Source organism: Stegodyphus dumicola, chromosome 9 (genome assembly GCF_044657685.1).
Source record: "Stegodyphus dumicola isolate Sdum_Otavi_A_Nest chromosome 9, ASM4465768v1".
Lineage (NCBI taxonomy): Eukaryota > Metazoa > Arthropoda > Arachnida > Araneae > Eresidae > Stegodyphus > Stegodyphus dumicola.
Genome location: NC_140776.1, coordinates 118,349,095 through 118,364,136, shown reverse-complemented (window position 1 = coordinate 118,364,136; position 15,042 = coordinate 118,349,095). Strand labels below are relative to the sequence as shown.

The following is a 15,042-nucleotide window of genomic DNA, read 5'->3' as shown; positions in this document are numbered from 1 at the left end:
AAGGGTTTGACTATATACACTGCGCAAAAAAAGGAGGAGGGCAGTTCTATATCTCCCGTTCTGCTGGTTCGATTGACGAAATTCAAACTGCGAGAGGTGAGAAACCTCTCGAAAGTGCGACTTAGCATATGTATTACATTTATATATAGCATTGTTCTAATATAGGAATTTTGATACAAAATCGGACTTTTTCTGAAATGACATACCAATTTTTTTCCCTATTTCGATTCTACCATTCAAATTGCGACAAACTACCAAGTTTTGTAAAAAACCGCCCGAGCAGTTTTTAAAAAATTAGCTCTCAAAATTTTAGATCGTCAATGCTATTTGAATTTGGTATATATTTGTTAATATCTTTTTTTTATTAAACTTATTTAATTCTTCCTTTCACATTTCGAAATTTAGGTTCGTTCCAGATGCAATATGCCCATTTTTTATGATTTATTTTTAAAATTTTTATTTTAAAATAATTTTTACAAATTTTCGAAAAAAAAAATTTGAATTATAACACATAAAATTTTTAATTTCATCTAAAATTAGATGTATTTCTAGGCACACCTGCAAAAAATTGGAGTTTTTTATTTAAAATTTTCTAAGATATGCGCGAATTTACATATGTAGCGTTTTGAAATTTGGCATATTTGTTATAAACGATAATAATGCCAAATAGGGTTTACGCACTTTGTTAAAATGATTTCAAAGTATGAATTATGACATTTTTTCCGCTTGTCTGCAATGAAAAAAAAGAAAGGAAAATGGTTGCTATAAATTAAGAAGTTCGCCAAGTAAATTATTCTTGGTGCAAACTGGAAAAAATGCACCAAGTTAAATTTTTGAATTTCTCCGTAAATTTCATACCAAATTTTACAAAATTATATATTTAAGCATAATTTTAGTCGTAGAATCGAATATGGAAAAACATTGGCATGTCATTTCAGAAAATGTCCCATTCTGTGTCAAAATACCTATATTAGAAAATGCTATATAAAATTCTAATATATATCCTAAGGCGCGTTTTCGAGACATGAAGAACGCAATTTGAATTTCGTCAATCGGCCCAGCAGAACGGGAGACACACAACTGCCCCCCCCCGCAGTATACGTCTTGATCATAATACAAAAAACCATATGATGTGGATTAATTTTAAAATAACGCAATTTATAGCGATTTACTATAAGCAGTTACTATATTTAGGACGGAAAGTTGAAATAAGCAAATTAAAATAGAGTGACAAGGAACTAGTGCAAATTAAAATTAGAATTTTGATTTGCATATTTTATATATAATGTGAATCCTTAGAATTAAGTTTGTAATTTCAAAATCTTTATTGCCTATTAGTAGAAGTTTTTGATTAATTTTAATTCGATTCTGTCTGAATTTAATTTTAAAGGAAACAGGTCCAAAAAGTGACGGCATTTTACACACCTGCTTATGTAGATTAATAAATATACATTGTTATTTTCTATATTATTGTGGCGTTTTTTTTTTTTTTTTTTTTTTTTTTTTTCAAAACCATCCAAGAATTTAAAACCAAAACACTATCAAGGAAATCTTCACGAGTATCAAAGAACTGGTGACTCTGTGTTATCGATTGATGCAAGATTAGATAAGATTTCAGTATGTGTTTTTCGAATTGAAGTAAAAAGAATATAGATTTAGGTATACATCTTTCGTTTACCGGTAAAGCAGGTATGACAGATAGTCAACATCTTTTTATACGTTTGAAAACTTATTGGAAGACTGGAATGAAATTCATAGTTCCAAAGTAGAAGTGTAAAATTTTTGGCAAAAATTCAAACTTAGTTTAGCAAAAACCAAACTTTATCCATATCGAGGGCGATCAGACACAGGTCTCTCTTCTTCAGGACCAAAGGATCTATCCACATGTGATCGTTCTCAAAATAGATGAAGTTTTATTCAAAATCTATACCTAATTAGCTTACCTAATTTTAAATTTTGCATAAATTCTCTTCCAATCAGACATTTCCTTTAAGTATTACGATTAAGGTACAGCAATGATCAAATAATTTAAAGAAAAGTTATCCACTGTTTATAAAGGATCTTTTGCTTTCAACACTTTATGATCATTTCATAACATTTTATATTTTCCTAACTAAAATTCTGTTGAAAGTACCTATTCATATACTTCTAGTTATATTTACAGTGGCTCATATTTATTTCCAAACACTTTGAAATTTATTTGCATAGATCTAGAGTAATAAATATTAAAGCATAGACTCCAAATTTTTTCTTATTATATTATTTTTCTCCTCTTTTAAGGCTCGATTATTATCATATAAATATTATTAAAATATTCTTTGCGATAAAATATTTTTTCCAAAAGAGTTAATTACAAACTCACATAATAATTCGAACATTCGAAAGTTTCGTCGAGATGTTTTGGAAGACGATGTGTCCAGTCATAATTTTTTGTTTTAAATAAAAATGTATCACTAGAGTTATCACCTGTATTTGGAAATTTTTACTTGCTTATCAAACTATATTAACAGTTTCGTAACTGAAGGAAACATGGCAAGACGCTACAACTTAACGACAAGCTCAGATCGAAATTTACCTATTCATCGTTTTAAAGATGATAAAAGTACTCAAAATATTAAAAAAATCCTTGATGGAAAGCGTTTAACTATCTTTGATGCATTAAAAAGATAGAAATTGTGCGGAATTGCTTAAAACGCACTGAATTCTGGATTTAATTCCGAACGAATACGGAGTTTTATACTATGAAAAATCAAACAAAACCCAAAAATGAGTGCTGTAAATCTTGTAGCCAATTTATAAGAGCGACTTGCAATAAAAGTTAACCCGGAAATTGTTTAAAGAATAACTGGAGCATATGGTACAATGGGCAATCAGCAATAAAAAAATTTTAAGTCAGCAAGAGAACAAAGCAAATACGCATGTCTTTCGCGAAATCTATGGTAAACAAAGTTTTATAATATTGAAAAAAAATGTTATATTTGCAAAAATTCAAAATTCAATATATTTGTGCTCAATGAACGAAATAATATATGGCAAAATTGGAAGAGTTGAATTAAAAAAACATACTAAGCATTTATTAGAAAACTTGGAAGGCAAAATACATCCTAGATAATAATCTTAAACATACAGCCCTAAATGTTAGCTGATGCTTATCTACAACTGTCCTAAATTTTTCAGAACTTTTCCATATTCTTCCGACTTCATTCTATCAGACATGTATGGAGTGAGTTGGAGAAAAGAATTGGAAAACTGATATTTTTTCGAAAGATCTAATACGAATGGAATAAAATCAAACATTTTTTAATTATTAATTAATTAAACCCATGCCTATGAACCTAAAATAAAGAATTTTAGCTGAAGGATACCCAAAGAAATATTGAATGGCCCAATATTTTGATGTGTTTATTAAATAAAAAGTATTTGTTCAAAGTGTCGTTTTCAATAAACTATTTTTCATACCAAAATCGTTTTAACTAACTTTTTTCGAAACAAGTAGGTTTTAAAACTCTAGTAACTGTAGCTAATCAATAATATATGTGAAAGAAAAATAAATAATTTTACTAATATCTAGTAACTGATATTTGCAAATAAAACTGAAAAATCCAAGTGCCCGAAAACAAATTTCAGTCATTTTTAATACAGATAATTAATTACACATAAATAACTTAAAAACAGCAATTAAGTTAAGTATATAAACAAAATAATTTACTATATTTATATGTTTGTAAGTTCATTAGGTTGTTTTGAAGCAGGAAGGCTTGAAAAAATGTGCAATGTTCTCGCCGGTACTCGAACTTGGACCTCTCGAATACGCGCCGAGTGTGCTACCGTTACACCACGAAGACACGCTGGAAAGAAGGAGAAAATACCTTATATTTTTAAGTATGTTTTATATTACTTTTTTTAATTTTGCGAATATAAACAGGTCTTCAGAAAAAAAATCCCAGATTCTAATGGAAGAAATGTTCGATATTAATGAATGTGATGGCTCCGCTCCATGTATTGATATAATTTCTTTAATACTTGGCATACAGATACATTCAATGCAAAATACGTTCAAGTTCTATCCGAACATACAACTCTAAATGTTCACTTGTAGTTACACAACTATCCTGAAATTATCACTCTCCATACTCTCCGGACTTAAATCCTATGGAACATGTATGCACTGAGTTGGAGAATCGTATAACGAATTCTTCGAAATCTCTATTAAAAACAATTGTTACGTAGAAATGAAACTTTCTATCAAGAAAATATTAGTTAAATCCATGTTAAAACGCGCGAAAATATCATTTTAGCTAAAAGATATCTAACCAAATATTGAATATTCAGTAATTTTCATGATTTTAATATATATAAACCGTTTATTCAGGAGTTCGAATAGTTATGTAGTTCATTTTCAGAAAATTTTGAATAAATTATTATTTTTTTTTTTTTTTTTTTTTTTTTTTTACTGAAAAACCTTTTTATAAAACAAGCAAGTTTATAAAAAATTGCATCATAAGCTGAATGTGCCCACGCTACACACATTTTTCCCCCTCTCTTAGCCTTTTCTAATCTAAAATCTACATCTTAATTTTAAAAAATGTATACTTGTTCATGTAAATAAATGCACAAAGAGGACTTTCATTTGTTCAAATAATATGATTTATGAGCCTGAAAATAATGATAAAATCTTTTTTAATGTTTCTTAAACAAAATTATTGTTTACTTCTTGTCATTGCTTCTTGAATTTAAAAAATAGCTAGAGATATAATTAAAACTGCAAAATCCTGTGGTTAGTTTGGGTTGTATGAGCTGAAAAAACATTGTTTAAAACTATTATTTCTTTTAAAAAATTCTAAAGAGAAGAGAAGTTTGTCTCCGTTTTTAAAGCAAAGAAACCCCAGGCTTTCCGGTAGGCAAAGAATGTGTTAAGTGCGTTCGTTCAAGTCCCGAAAGGGGATATGAACTTTTATCACATAACTAAAAATAACACTTGCCTGGAACAACAAAGATACAGGATTACCAATAAACTTACCTTTCATACTTCGTGGTGGTGTGCAATGTTTAAGCTTTGCATGGCAGAAAAATTCAGGTTTATTCCGTCTCATGTTAATCCTTTAGTGATTCGTTGAATAAATCCTTCGATAAAGTTTCACTCCAAAAAAAAAAAAAAAAAATCTCGTTCACAAGTAAATTATTCCAAGCACAGAACGCTGCATTTGACTTCAGAACTTTCTCATTATCAACACCACAAGATTATTGCAAAATGAATTTTATATATTTTCGTCATTCAAGTTATTATTAACAAAACATTATTCAAAACATATTTTTAATTTTCACATCGAAATGGCAACAAATGATGAACTTTCGTTTTCACAGCAAAATCATCTGAAGAATAATGGCACGAATTTTGTATTTTGTTAAACTCTTGAATGGTTACGTCAAGTTTGACTTCTTGTTAATTAATGTGAAGATGGTGCCTAGACGTTAACGTGAACAAATAAAGCGAGATTATCCTTATAGTACTAGTTGTCATTCATGAAATTTCTCAGAATTGTAAGGGATAGAGGGAAACTAAAAAATTATTTAACAAAAGGTAAAATCTAAGTGTGGGATTTTTCGCATCAAAAACCATCTCTATGCGTATTCTATGACGAAGACGGCTAAGCTCAAACACAGAAGTCCTTTGGGACGTTGCCATTGACACAGAAGAAAAACGTCCGCTACAGAACTGAAGGATTTAAATTTAAACCACAGTTGTACCAAGTAGATGTCGCTTTTTGTTTTCTTATTTTTTTTTCCGTCATCCTTTGGCAACGTTTTCGAATGGGGGTGTCAGGTAGTTTTTGCCGAGCCCCAACACGCGACGGTAAGGACTCAACGACGGAATGATAGCTTCTCTTGGGTACTGCGGCTGTTACGTGATTCGTAGAGAATTATTATCTCGTTGTCACACTTTTACTCGCTTGCTTTTTTGTTCGAATGTGAACTTTTCAGTGACTGCGGTCAAATGTTATCTCTTTGCAGTGTTTCAGACTCCGCGTACCTTACGGCTTCTGAAGAATTATCTCGAATTTTGCGACAGGAGTATGCAATCGAGAATACTTAGCATACACAGGTGTTTCGCGTTTTACATAATAGGCTTATGAGATTAGCTTGTAACTTTAAAAAAAAAAAATTAGCATGCCTTCGTTTTATCTATAATGACTGCACCGATTTTCAGTTATACGTCAAAGTGATAAATTAATAGAAATGTCAATAAATTACAAAGGCTCACATTTGTTTTCGGGCATTCGTATTTTTGAAATTTATTTCATACATCTTGTATTAAATACAGAAATATGGACTCCAAAAGTTTTTCTAATACACTATTTGCTCTCTTTCTATATCTATTTCTCTATCTTTTATTGCAAATTAAATGTCATTAAATATTCCTTATAATAAAATAATTTCTTCATAAAGTGTTAATCAAGTACTCACATAATAATTCCGACACCCGAAAATTTTGTTGAAATGTTTTGGTAAACGACTTTTCACATCGCAATTTTTTGTTTTAAAAGAAAATACATCACAAGCATTATCATCTGCATTCGGAAATTATTATCTGTTTCGCAAAATATATCAATCGTTCCATATTTGAAGTAGATATGGGTAGGCGCTATAAATTTAAAAATATTTCTGTCCGAAATTTAATTATTCACGATTTTAAAGGTGATAAAATATTCAAAAAAATCCTTCATGAAAATCCTTCAATTATCTTTGATGTACAAAATTGAAATTGAGTCGAACTGTTTAAACGGCACTTGATTTCGGACTAAATTCCAAGTTAATTCAAAGGCTTCAGTGACTTATCCTATGAAAAGTCAAACAAAACCCTAAAGTTAGTGCTGTAGAATTTGCAGCGAATATAGAAAAAAAGCTTGCAATAAAATTTAACCCTGAAATTATTAGAAAAATCATTAGGGCACTTGGATATGCTGGGCGATCAAAAAAAGAATGTTCTTCATGAACAAGAAAACAACTGGTGTTCAGAAACTTTGTGGTAATCAATGATTTATCATACTGAAAAAATGCTATATTTGAACTTTCTGGGGAAATCCAAGCAAAGAATTGAATCTGAAAAGCACAGAACGCTGCATTTGACTTCAGAACTTTCTCATTATCAACACCACAAGATTATTGCAAAATGAATTTTATATATTTTCGTCATTCAAGTTATTATTAACAAAACATTATTCAAAACATATTTTTAATTTTCACATCGAAATGGCAACAAATGATGAACTTTCGTTTTCACAGCAAAATCATCTGAAGAATAATGGCACGAATTTTGTATTTTGTTAAACTCTTGAATGGTTACGTCAAGTTTGACTTCTTGTTAATTAATGTGAAGATGGTGCCTAGACGTTAACGTGAACAAATAAAGCGAGATTATCCTTATAGTACTAGCTGTCATTCATGAAATTTCTCAGAATTGTCAGCCAATTGTCAGGTGTCAAGCAATAAGGTGGAAGCATAACGGTTTGGGTATGATAATACGATGCCTCGGAAATAGGAAACATACTTTTTGTAAAAAATAGTATGGGTCAGTATAAATATATAAATATTCTTAATAAAAAATCTGAAAGCATCTGCAAGGAAACGTAGAATACAAAACACATTCAAATTCAATCAGGACAACGATCCTAAACATACAGTCCTATGTTCGCTTGTGGTTATCACACTGGTGTGTGCGTACGGATTTGTAATATATTAAATGCTAATGCGCTTTCCGGTTTTATATAGTTTTTCCCAGGCCACCGAGAAATTTCTATTACCTTCGATTGCTAGAAATTGCTGGAAGGTATGCAGTTACATATAGGTCTGGATAAAGTTACAGTTACATACAGGAATCAGAAGAATAACAGTTATACAGGGATCGGACGAAAACGTCGTCAAATGGTCGCGAAGTTTGGCGACTTTCGGCGATTCCTCACCATCGCCAGCTTGGCATTATCTCGCCAGTTTAGCGAGATGGCTATTTATCTCAATGTTAAATGGACTTGCCCCGTAATATTATTTTACCGGCGGAGTTTCGCCTTCGAGGCATTATATGTTGCATTATACAAGTACGATTAACATATAGTGTCACTAGAATTAATTACATATGTACAAAATTCATAACATTGACCCTTTCCTATGGACTGCATTTTCCGGGGAGTACATAATCCCTGGACAGGAAGCCATACTTATAACTAAGGAAAATCAATGGAATACTAAAATAATTTCAATGTGAAAGTTATAAGGTATTTCTCCCGCTTTCCTAGCATGCCTTCGTGGTGTAGTGGTTCTGCACGCTGGGCCGGTGTTCCAGAGGTCCGCGGTTCGATTCTCGGCGAAGGCGGTTGCATATTTTTCATCTTTTCTGCTTCCAATTAAATTAATGACTCAACAAATGGCGCCCGAACTAAAAGGATTGTGGATGATGATTCTCCGCACCCAGGATTTGGCGACTAGGCCCCTGAAACCTTAGTCGCCCTTTAAAAAGGGGAGTATATCAGGTATTTCTCCCACTTTCCTATCGTGCCTTCGTGGTGTAGTAGTTCTGCACGCTGGGCCGGTATTCCAGAGGTCCGTGGTTCGATTCCCGGCGAAGGCGATGCTGGTTTTTCAATTCTTCTGCTTCCAAACATATACCTAATGTCTCTACAGTGTCGCTCGAACAGAAAGGGTTGTGGATGATGACTTTCTACACCCAGAATTTAGACGATTGGGTCCCCTAAAAACCCCAGTCGCCCTTTAAAAGGGGGGAGTATATAAGGAATTTCTCCTGCCTTCCGAGCATGCCTTCGTGGTGTAGTGGTTCTGCACGCTGGGCCGGTATTCCAGAGGTCCGTGGTTCAATTCCCGGCGAAGGCGATTGCTAATTTTTAATCTCTCCGACTTCCAAAAATCCTAATGTCTCTACAAAGTATTAAATTAGGACTTGTTAAAATTATGAAAAAGATTAGTGATTTTGAAAATGTAATTTTTTAATAGTCTCTGCTATTGTAAAGTAAAAAATGAAGTTGTATTTTATTTATTTAGTACAAATAATCCTATGACAAAAATGTTAAATTTGTTATAATATGTATTCGATTTGTATAAGTATTTAATTTGATAATTGTTTTAAATCTTTTGTATAACAAACTTATTTTTGGTTTATAAATTGTATTATGCTAAATACGAGTATTATTTCTATGTAAACCTAAATAAAGATTATATTCTTTAATTTAAATTGTATTTCTTAAGTTAAATATTTTTAAGAATTAATAAAGATACTTGTTGGTGGTCCCAATGGATCTTTCAGTCAATACGAAGAGTACCGTATGGTGTTTAACTCAAAATCACTAAAGTAGTTCCACTAAACCCTGCATTTACAGCATAGGTTACGCAGATGAGATGCCAGTCTTACCTGTTTATATCCACTCTTCAAAACAAGCATCTTAAACGACTTGCTTCCAGAAAGTGTCTAGAATGTCGTCAATTCTAGGGAAAAGTTATCTGCCATTCTTCCTGATGTCGTTCAACTGGCGATGGTCAACGCAAAATCTAGTTGAACCCTTTATCTCTCTGACCAGGACTATGGAAAAGCCCCAAAGACTCCCTGAAGTCTCTATAACGTCGCTATCTTGCATGTCATTTAAAGGAAGGAAGTTAAAATTCTCACCTGTGACAAAAGAGTGTAATTCATATTAATTCTTGTCCAAAATTACGAGATACTTCATTTTATAAAAAAATTGAAATTAAAACTGTATTTTAACAGAACTTAAACCATAGTAGAAAATGTTGTAAATATAATGAAAATTACTAAAAATTAAAATGTATATTTAAGCCATGCCAATAAACTTTATCCTAAATAATTATTTCATTTAAACGAATATATTTCACTTCTGCAAACAAGGTACTTTATTTTGTTATTAGAAATTTAAAAAATTGCATGTAACCTTCAATTATATCTAGTTTAATTATCTAACCTAATAACATTCAGATTGTTTTGATGTATCAGTTGCACAAAAGGCTAATGAAAAGACATTAATTTCTACAAACGCGTTTAAAATGCTTAGTAAAATCAAGAAAGAATCTTTGGCAAAGTAATTTTAAAATTTCACTATGATAACTTGGTTATTTGGATATTATAAAACATTGATTTTTAATCTCTTTGCCACCATTCAGCGGAAGAAAAACTGATTTTAAGGGAAAATATAACTTCATGGAATTCTTTTTATTGAGAATGAATTTATGTTCTTTACCGCATTCATATAAAAGAATAAATTTCTATCGGAACTTTGTTTATAGCAGAAAACCAATTCCTGGAGATTCAGTCGAAGTTTTGGAAAACTATGAATAATTGCACTGCCTTTTACAACAGGAGGGGGAAAATATTTCTTAACAAAAATTATAAATTTATGTAGTTGAAAAATTAAATAATTTTCCCCCGTTAAAGAGTACAAAACACGCCTTTTTTCCCCAAAAATTAAGTAGTGGAATTATTTTCACAAATACAGCCAATTTCCATTTGAACCAAAAAAAATTAAATTAAGTTTTAACTGCGTAAATTCTAAAAAGAAGGAGGTAAACGTGCTTTTATATTTATTACACTAAAAGTAAATAAAATAAACTATTTTTTATGTTTAAGAAATCCTATAACCTACCTCCAATTAAATTATACTAGGAAAATATTTCTTTAATTCCCTTCTGGTAATAAAATAATAAAATTGATACTAAAATATGTAGTAATGCCTTTTTGGCACTTTATGCCTTGAAACAGTTGGCCCACCAGCTGCCGAGCGGTAACGTCGCTGAACACTGGTAGCTCGGTCCGAGGTTCGAATCCCGCGAATGGGCTGGCTGCATGGGTGTTTTCGTGCTTTTCCCCATGTGCAACGTGTATACTAGCCAGTTTCCCTTGAAAATCCTCCACGAAGGCATCCCTCCCTTAAGGAAGATAGCCCTCGAGTGCTTTGCCGTAGTCTAATAAAACCAAACCAAAACCAAAGCCCTGAAGCAGTTTTCGATTTTATTAAAGAAAATCAAATGAATACTTTAAAGAAAGTGTACCTGTTACAGCCATGTGATCAGATTTTAATACCTGAAGCAAATCTCATCATTGCGCCTCTTAAATACACTCGTGTCCATAAATTAAGGATAATGCAAAATCAAGCAAAGGAAGAGTTAGAAGCAAAACAAATTTGACTTATTTGTAAAGCTTATTTATTAAACAAAAGGTAAAGAGCAAAAAAAGATGCTATATGTTTGATATTATTAAAAAAATTAGCGATTTTTTCTACCTGGAGCAAATTACAAAAAAAAAAAAACCTATTTACAAAAATCCAATATTACATGGCTGGTATGATTGTTAATACATTGTATGTCTCCCAGACGATGCAATACAGTCCGTACAACGCCTAGGCATACTGAGTATCAAATTATCGATCTGATCTTGGGGGGATATTACACCATTCAAAAAGCAATGCTTTTCGAAGTTCCGGTAGACATGTAGGAGGAGGTTGACGGGCTGCAACTCGTCGGCCAAGCATGTCCCACGCGTGCTCTACTGGATTCAAGTCCGGTGAGAATGCTGGCCAGTCCGTACGGGTGATATCCTCCGACTGAAGGCCTTCGCTTACGATGTTTTCACGGTGAGGACGGGCGTTGTCATCCATAAACATAAATTGTGCGCCCATGGCACCCCGAAACAAACGTACATGTTGTTCCAGAATGATGTCCCGATAGATTTGGTTTGTCATGGTTCCAATTTGAACATACAGGTCAGTTCTGGAACCCAGAATAATTCCACCCCAAACGAGCACTCCTGCACCACCGTAACGGTGTCCTCCAATGATGTTTTCTTGGTGGTAATGGGTTACTGGAGTTCTCCATATGAAAGTCCGGCGAGAATCAGACTACAAGCTAAACCTGGACTCGTCGGAAAACATCACACAAGCCCGCTGTTGCGGTGTCCACAATGCATGCTCTCTACTCCAGGCTAACCGCAGGCGACAGTGAGTTGCAGTAAGTGGAACGCATCTGACAGGTGTACGAGCATATAAACCAATTTGCCCTAAGCGTCTGTAAACGGTCTGCCTTGAAATTGTCGTACCAGTGGCTGAAGAGAGCTGACGAGACAGGTCTGAGGCTGTGCTCCGCCTGTTTCTTTTGGCAGTAACTGCGAAATACCGGTCCTCATTCGGCGTTTTAACTCTGGGGCGACCTGTGCTGTAACGTCTACTCACATTACCATCGTCTTGGAATCGTTGCCAAAGCCTGGAGATGACACTCTGGGCAATTCCAAGTTCGTCTGATACTTCCAGTTGGGTACGCCCACATTCCAGACGGCAGATAATTCTGCTATGTAAAAAATCATCCAAATGCGTCTTTTGTGTCATAATTATTCGGTTATTGCACTGAAATACTTATAAAGCGCCTGCAAACAATTTTACTTCTTTGCCTGTATTCCTTATATATCACTCTCTTACACTCTTGTCATTGTGACGTGCCATCGGTGTCATCTGGTTACTTCCTGAAATTTGCATAAGATTCTTGAAGATGTGTGTAGTGATTTTACAGGTGATATATTTATTTTAGAGTTCGATTTCCGCGTGACACCGAATTATACTTAATTTATGGACATGAGTGTATTTTTATTACCTTTCAAATCCTTATTTATGCAATATTTGAGCCCCATGACTGGCAAGTGCCTGACTCACCCAAAGAGTACGGCTCTGTGTGTATAGATTAATCTAGATTTCATTAACAACTTTTTGAAAGTATTTAAAACAACGCAAAAAAAACTGAAATCATATTTAAAAAAGGAAATTAATTTCAGTCAACATATAAATATTAAATAATAAGAATTTTAGATAACCTTATTTCGGCTAACTGAAACTACTGTCTATTTTCATATTTATGCTAAATGAGAAGAATAACATGAATATCAGAAATTACCATCAAGATTTTCCATACAGTTATAAATTTTTTCTACTTTTTATGCGATTACATTTCCAATGCAATTTGATTCATTGCCAGATAATTAAATGTTTGTTATTTTTCTCGCATGCGAATGCTCATTTGCAAACAAGTTAGAAGTTAAGTGAATATTTCCTGAAGTACTGAACGTTTCATTTTGTAAAGTTTGCATGAGTATTTTCATTTTGAATCCTTTAATATTTATTTTCCTGCATCCCAAGTAAATTTTGAACATAAAATTTTCAGTTTTGACGAAAGTTAATTGCGGATGACTTTGATGTTATCGTGTTTTCATAAACATTTTTTTGTGAAGTACATTTTCAATAACTTTTTGAACACTTTGAAGATTACCACTTTTATATTACTGCCACTGCAAATCATTGAATTTTCGAACATTTTCCTATTTATCGTTTACAACGCTTCGTAAAGACTTGGGAACAAATGTTTACTAAATAGTTATATTATTTGATTTAATAATTGTGTTACACATTTGGAATATTTAACTTCAACAACAATACCACGCTGAACCAGAAATTAAGAGAAGAAATGGAATTTTTATCTTAGTATACTATAGGAATAGATTAATTTTCTCTGACTTAGATGTATTCGAATGTAGATAATGGAGACTTTTAACCCAGTTCATACAGACTTCGAATATTTTCTCTAAGTCACCACGATCACTGACTTGCATTGTCATAGATTTTTCTCATGAAGTCTATTTCTTTCTTAAAAGAAGCTTATATACTAATTTCATTAGAAACACGTCAAATAAAATATCTCACATTCATAAGAAACATCAACGCTTTGATTTAAATAACTAGGAAAATAAGAACCATTGTTTTGTAAGCATGGTTTCTCTCTGAGTCAAAAGTTTCTTCTTTATCATATTCGAAATAAACAATTAACCTTACATACCTAATATATTGCACTAATGAACCGGGGTTATATTTTAATTTATTTATTTTAACTTATTTATTATTATACATAACTTATTATTCTTAACTTGCATATCAAGTGAATATGTGGAGTCATGTTTTCCCCTCACTGCTCGTTTTCAAGTCGAATTTTACTAACGCACATATGTGTTTATTGCACTTTTTAATAAAATCTGAAAGACTGAAATGAGTGTTTCATTACCAAATTTGTGCTTTCTGATTTTATTCTACTGAAGAGAAAACATTTACAACTTATTACGAAGAAAACTTTTTACATGTTATACTTTTGTTACACTTTTTGATCAATTCTCATACCACTTGATTATCTTTGAAAATTTGTTTCCTAGTCCAGTGCTAATACATTACTAATTTTCGCTTTTTTCAATGCATTTCTTATGTGACAAAAACTCAGTTTAGAAACGTTTACTTACTTAACGCCTTGTATTGCATTGCTAAACCGGGGCCATGATTTCATTTTATATTATATATCATGCGAATATTTTTAAAAAAGTATACCTTTTTAGTGAAAACTTAAAGGTTAAACTGAACGTTTCATTACTAATTTTGAAGATTCTAGATATATTCTACTTAAACGTTCATAACTGATTAGCAAAATAATTTATACATATACTTCGTTGTAATCTTGGTTCATTTTTAAATCGTTGTTCATCTTGATTTCTAGTGAAGTATCGAAATGATTATTAACTTTCCGCTTTTTGCAAAGAATTTCGTAGACACTTATATTCAGTACATAAAATTTTCTTAACTTACCAGTATTATTACCAGAATAGAAAACATGCAAAATTTTCATATTTGTTTCTTTACAAACGTGTACACGAATACCCACATTTAATAATTAAATGAGTATTTTCCGATATCAGAACGAAAATTTTTAAATAATGTCATGTTCCATAAAATTCATGTAATTGTGATTTCATGTCTTTTCGCAGACGTTTTGGGGTGTGTGCTCTTGGTAGTCTTTTGGACACTTCGACACTGTTTGTCTTTACTATTGGGAACTATTTTATCTTTGCGGTTGGTGTATGCCAATGAATTCTCAATGCATTTTTCTTTTGTTTTATCTTCATTTTATGAGTTATTTATATTTTAAAAATATATTTGTAGAACTTTTATG

The 15,042-nt window shown here is 32.1% G+C and overlaps 1 protein-coding gene across 5 annotated transcripts in view; it reads right to left on the bottom strand.

The window, feature by feature from the left end:
- LOC118205972 (uncharacterized) overlaps nucleotides 1-5,956 on the bottom strand; it is a 131,107-nt gene extending 125,151 nt beyond the window's left edge. The window contains exon 1 of one of the 5 annotated variants that reach the window (XM_035348497.2): nucleotides 5,021-5,956. The gene's annotated coding sequence lies outside the window, so the exon portion shown is untranslated. The remainder of the gene's footprint in view (nucleotides 1-5,020) is intronic. The other 4 variants (XM_035378385.2, XM_035378338.2, XM_035378276.2 and 1 more) reach the window with 4 other exon arrangements.
- Between the last annotated feature and the right edge of the window lie 9,086 nt (nucleotides 5,957-15,042).